Genomic DNA, 6,453 nt, shown 5'->3' with positions numbered 1-6,453 from the left:
TTCACTGCTGAGTATGATATCAGCTGTGGGCTTGTCATATATGACCTTTATGATATCAGCTGTGGGCTTGTCATATATGACCTTTATTATGCTGATAAAGTTTCCCTCTGTACCCATTTGGCTAAAGACTTTTATCATAAATGGATGTTGAATTTTGTCAAATTCTTTTTTTTATTAAGATGATCACATCAATTTTTTTTTTCAATTTGGAAGTAGTCATTTATTAAGTGACCAGATTACACAAATAATCTTGGCAGATACCTTAGTTCATCCCGCTAATAGTCCTACTGATCTGGTCCTCTCTGTCACCAGCATCTCCACCTTCAACAAAATGGTTGGTCTTTTTCTTCATCCCCTCATGGAGTAGGTAATTTGAAGGGCCATAAGAAGTTGTTTGCTTCTTTGAAATGTTTTCCAGCAACATGGATCTTGTGAATCAGATCCTCCCCCATGCAGATGCTGCCATATATACCAAGAGATTGCCCAGTCAACGTATTGTCTGTCAGGGCAATGCACTTGTTACTGATTTTGCCATCACCACGCTCGTAGATAAATTTATTCACTGGTTTCAGGTTTGGGTACCCCCATGCTATATATGGTTCCACAATCGTTAGCATGTTAACTGAAGCCTTGTTGAACTTAACAGAGGTGCCACTGGAGATACAATGAAGGCAAAGAAGCAGGAACACCTTTCATACCTTTGAGTTCATACCATTGACATCTCTGATCCCAAGAAGATGCCAGTTTATATTCCACAGGTACACAGAAGTTGCCATTTGTTCTTGACATTCTCACCATTCACATCTCAGTTCTGTACATCTGCCTATATTCCTTGTGGTAATGCTTAGCTTTTTTCATAGATAAGCTTCCTTCTTGCCTTCTGAAACATCTTTTGGGCAAACTGCTTTTTTCAGACACTCGATCTTCAACTCTGCAAATTCTTTTGCTTTTTCCTAAGGGTTTCTGGAACAGCCGGTAAAAAAAAAAAAGAGAGAGAGAGAGATGATCATACAGTTTTTATCCTTCATTTTGTTAATGCAGTGTATCACATTAATTGGTTTGTATATCAGTGAATTATCCTTGCATCCCTGGAATAAATTTTACCTGGTCAGGGTACATGATCTTTTAAATAAATTGTTAAATTCAGTTTGCTCACATTTTGTTGAGTTTTGAATCTATGTTTAGAAGGGATATAATGTGATTTTCACTTTTTCTAGTGTTCTTGTCTGATGTTGGTATCAGGTTAATGCAGGCCTCATAAAATGAATTTGAATGAGTTCCCTCCAATTCTGTGTCTTTGAAAGAGTTTGAGAAAGACTGGTATTTGTTCTTTAAATGTTTGGTAGCATTCACCAGTGATGCCTTCTGGTCCCGGACTTTAATTTATTGGAAGATTTTTGATTACTGATTCAATCTCCTTACTAATAATCAGTCTGTTCAAATTTTCTATTTCATTATGATTCAATCTTGGTAGGTTGATTGTAGGAATTTATCCATTTTTTTTCTGTGTTGTGTAATTTGTTGGCTTTGAGTTGTTTATAGTAGTCTCAAGGTCCTTAGTATTTCTGTAGCATTGGGTGTAAATCTCTTTCATTTCTCTTTTTAATTATTGAATCCTCTCTTATTTTCTTAGTAAGCCAATGTGGATGAACCTTAGGGGCATTCTGCTAAATGAGACAAATCAGAGAAAGACAAATACTGTATGATGTCTCTTAATGTCGTCTAAAAGAAAAGAAAAGAAAAAGGCTCATGGGTAGAATAGATTAGTGGTTTCCAGAGCAGAGGCAAGGGTTCTGGCGTGTAAGAAATGGATGAACTGTTTATATTATTTTTAATTTAAATAAATTGTTTTAAAAATAATTTGACTTTAGGATTGTGTTGCAAAACAACATAACACATTATTACTTTAAACCTCAAAAATAAAGCTACCAGTCTTTCTCTAAATGCTGCTTTAGCTATATTTCAGATTTTTTTCCTCACAAATTTTGAAATGTTTTGAGTTCAAAGTATTTTATAACCTTCCATTTTTGTTTCTTTTATCTTTTAGAGAAATATTTAATTTCCAGGAAATCAGGAATTTTCTTGTCTGTATGTGCCTGTTCTCTTTCTCTGTTTTAATTCCTTTCACTGTGGTTAGTTAACATACTCCGAATAAATTAAATTCTTTGAAGTTTGTTGATGCCTGCATTATGACATTGCCAGTGTTAGTAATATTTAATATGCACTTAAATGTTAATCTTCATTGTTGGATGCGGTATTCTAAACATGTGAAATATGTTCATTCTACTGTTTATGTAATCAATAACTTGAATGATTTTCCATATCCTTTCAGCTTCTGATTGTCATGAATTGCTGGTACTATGTGTAAGTCTTCCATAGTGATGTTTGTTTCTTCTTTTAGTTCTATTTTTACTTTATATATTTTGAGATCATGTTAATAGATTCAAACGAACTTAAAAATTTTGGTAGCCTCCTTTGTCATTATGAGTTGTTATTCTTTATGTCCAGTAATGATTCTTGAAGTCTACTTGTTTGGAAATTAATGTAGCTACATTAAGTTTCTTTTGGCTATTGCTAATCATCTTTTCATAAAACCTTAAATTATCTGTCTGCTGTGTTTCTTGAAAGGATGCCTCTCTTCCAACATCGCAAACGCTTACTCTCCCTGCTTTTGATTGCTATGATGAAATCATAAAAGTGTTTGTTTCTTAAAAGGGATAACAATGCAAAATAGAAGTAGCACTTGTGGGTGAAGGAGCTTGGAGGCTAATGTTTCCCTGAAGTTGTAAATCTTTGGGAATTAAGACAAATCTTCCTCAGTCCATGAAATTTGTGCACTTGCTGCTACCACTTCTCTTCTTTAAGGACGTAAAATCTATGACAAGAATTTCTTTTCCACTGATTGCTGTAGCTCTCAGTACTCAGAGCTGTGCCTTGCTAATATTGGAAGTATATAAATATCTATAACATGCAGTGGAATTTAATTTTGCTTCCCAGCATTTCTCTGAGGAAGGTTCTATTAATTCCATTTTGCTAATAATATAGCTGAGTCTGAGGAAGGTTAGGTAACTTCGTTAAGGTGAATAAATTAAAGAGTGGAATCAGAATGAGGTCTGTCTGATAGGAGAGGAAAACACTTCACCCTCATCGTTGCGGTGGTGGGGAACCTTAGCTAACGGACAGTAAAGTAATATGGAGGCTCAGAGCTCCTGCTCTAGTCCAGGTTACAGACCATTTTGCCCCTGTGGTTTTAGGCAAGTTACTTAACCTCTCTCTGCCTGTTTTCTTATCTGTAACGAGAGGCGACAGTACCTCGTCATTGAGTTGTTTTAAGAATTAGGTCAGTTAATACCTAGAGAAAATTTCTTACTTATAAGGCTGGTTTACTTTTTTCCCCACAGGTAGTATCAGATCCAACTTTAGAGGAAAAGGAGAGATGATTTTATTGGATTGCTCGCACCGTCTCTAAATTTTGTATACTTGGTTTTGGATTCCTACTTTCTTCTGTTATAGGGAGGAAGGGAAATACCTTTTTTTTAGAGTGTACATTCCTTCTCCTGTGGATCTCGACTATTTAGTCTCGGACCTTAAGGGTGGAGTTTTCCCATTTGTCTTTCATAACCTCAGTCTCTCCCTGTCTGTTGGATCTTTCCCATAAGCAATTATATATGTTAAAAGTTTCTTTTTTTTAGAAAAAGGTTTTTAAGACTTTATTTATTTATTTGGCAGAGAGAGATCACAGGTAGGAAGAGAGGCAGGCAGAGAGAAAGGAGGGGAAGCAGGTTCCCTGCTGAGCAGAGACCCCCCGACATGGGGCCCGATCCCAGGACCCTGAGACCATAACCTGAGCTGAAGGCAGAGGCTTAACCCACTGAGCCACCCAGGCACCCCTATGTTAAAAGCTTCTTATCCTTAAAAACTCTTCCTATATTTTTAACCAACCGCCATCACTTCGAAAATCAAGAAATTGGTTATATTTCATCTTACTTTCCAAATCTCCACTTATTAAACCATCTTACCCCTTGATTTCCATACTTTGTTGCTTATCTTCAACACAGTTTTTAAATACTAAAATTCCTAAAGGATAGGTAATATCTTCTGATTCATTGTCAGTAGCTCTCAAACTTGGCTGAGCATCAGAGTCACCTTAGGAATTATAGAAAAATTACTAAAAGGCGAACTTCTCCCTCAGAGGTTGTGATTTAATTAGCATGGGTAAATTCTAGGCCTTTGCCTAAAAAAATCATGAAGTTATTCTAATAGTTAGCCAAGTCAATACTTTAACCTTTCCCTCCAGTTGATTTCATTTATAGGCTTAGCTTTATTTACTATATATGAGTAACAAACCTCTTTATTTATATTTTAGATTTGGGGAACTTTTGTCATACGGCTATTGACATTTTTAGGAAATGTGAGATCTTGAACCAGACCATGAACATCATACTAACACTTAATATAGCTCACTGTAAAAAACCTGAGGAGTGTTTTTGGGGCACCTTGGTGGCTCAGTTGATAAAATATCTGCCTTCACTTGGGTCATGATCACAGGGTCTTGGGTAGGGCTCCCTGTTCAGCGGGGAGTCTGCTTCTCCCTCTGCCTCTCACCCACCTCATGCTCTCCCTCTCTCTCTCTCTCTCTCTCAAATAAATAAAAAAAACTTAAAAAAAAAAACCAATCAAACAAACATATACAAAACTTGAGGAGTGTTTTAGCCATGCTAGAAATAGGTCTAGCAATCACCTTTATGCATCATTTTCCCTGAGCCCAAATTAGTTTGTATTTGGAATTTGTTATAGAATACAGTTCAAAATGGTGGCCTTATAAGAGGAAAGAGAAAAGGAACCCTAGAGAATGGGTGAGCTCTAAGACAGGAAAAGACCAGGAAAGAAGTTTTTGAGTGAGCAAATTACAGACAGTGAAATACTTAGTCTTTTTTTTTTTTTTTTTTTCCCTCTGCTGAAAGTTTGTCACCTTAATCTCTCAAACCTGTTTGTGTTTTCTTAGGATAACTTGATATGAAAGCTTGGTAACCATACATATAAAATAAGGCATGTATAACTTGTTCCTGGTGTTTTAAATATGTCCCCAAAAATATTTCCGACAGGGTTATACAGAAGGAAAAATGAATTACTAAGTGTGAATGAATCTGACATAGTGCTTGCAGAGAGCTTTGGCTTACCAAAGTAAATTTGCCTTTCTTGAAGAACTGTCTATGGACAGACCCTCTCTGCTGATATTTTTACCAATAAATTTTAAAATTCTGTTGATTTATGTCTCCTATACAAACCATAGAACTATAAAGTTTCCTCTTCTCATCCTTCCTTCAAGTACTTGTGAAAGATGCTTTAATTTGTCATATATATTTGCACAAAGTAAATAATGGAAGGAAGTTAAAGAATTTTCAGAAATCTACATTAGATAAATTTCCCCCCTCTGCTATCAATTCAAGTTCATTAAATTTTCACATAGTTCCATTGCTGTTGATGTTTACAACATTGTTTTCATAAGCCTAACTCTTTAGGCCCTTGAGAGTGCCAACTCACTAATTAATTATGTTTATTCTCGTTATGTGTTCTTTCCTAAAGAATATAAAACGAAATCCTTTATGATACCATTATGATCCAGAATAATTCACATTTCTTCTGGGAGGGAAAAAAAAAAAAAAAACAAACCTTCCCAAATGTCATATCCTCTACTCAGAGACCCACACTAAAATCTTGACATTCCTAAATCAAGCTGAAAGGGATTTTTTAGTGAATATGATATCTTGTTTCTGCTAGTTAACTGTTACCGAAACACTTGGGGCAGATTTTAAAGTTGATAGAACCTCTAGTTTAAACTATCTAACAGTTAAATATAAATTACTATTGCTTAGCATTTGTTTCCGCATTGCTGTAAAAATTGTACAAATATATACACATATACACATATGTAACTTAGCAATCAGAAGAAGCATTTTTTCTAAGTAAACCCATATGATTTAAGAGTAAAAATAAAGTTGTTGGCTTGCTTTTTGGTTAATTTGGAATGAAATAGTTCCATTGGACATTGTTTACTGTAGGTTGGTAGATTCTGTAATCAAGCTGAAATTATATGCAGTTCCTGTAATCATTTGAAATAGCATTTCTAGGGACCTTAAAGATTAAATTAGCCTACATCAAACACTCAGGATATGGTAATCCTTTATTACCATGTAAGCTAACCTAAGTTTCTCCAGTTACCTGTTTGATTACCTGATTTACTAATAAAAATATACGAAAAAGTGAGTTGTCTGATATTTTTCTAAACCACTTTCCCTTAGAGGGTCAGAATAAATTTATACTAATTATTACTTAATTAGGCAGAAAAGTGAAGTGACTTCCCCAAGAGCACCCAATAGGTTAGTGACAAAGTTGAAACAGGGTGGATGCCTTAATCTATTTTTTTTGTTTTATTATTTTTTAATTTTTAAA

General features: G+C 35.0%; 1 pseudogene across 1 annotated transcript; it reads right to left on the bottom strand.

Annotated features, from left to right (window-relative positions):
- Positions 1 to 262: 262 nt before the first annotated feature.
- Positions 263 to 973, bottom strand: LOC308352188 (large ribosomal subunit protein uL30-like; annotated as a pseudogene). The gene has a single exon. The product of its transcript is annotated as a large ribosomal subunit protein uL30-like (transcript).
- Between the last annotated feature and the right edge of the window lie 5,480 nt (positions 974 to 6,453).

This window comes from Martes martes, assembly GCF_963455335.1.
Source record: "Martes martes genome assembly, chromosome: 11".
Lineage (NCBI taxonomy): Eukaryota > Metazoa > Chordata > Mammalia > Carnivora > Mustelidae > Martes > Martes martes.
This window is presented reverse-complemented; position numbering and strand designations above follow the sequence as displayed.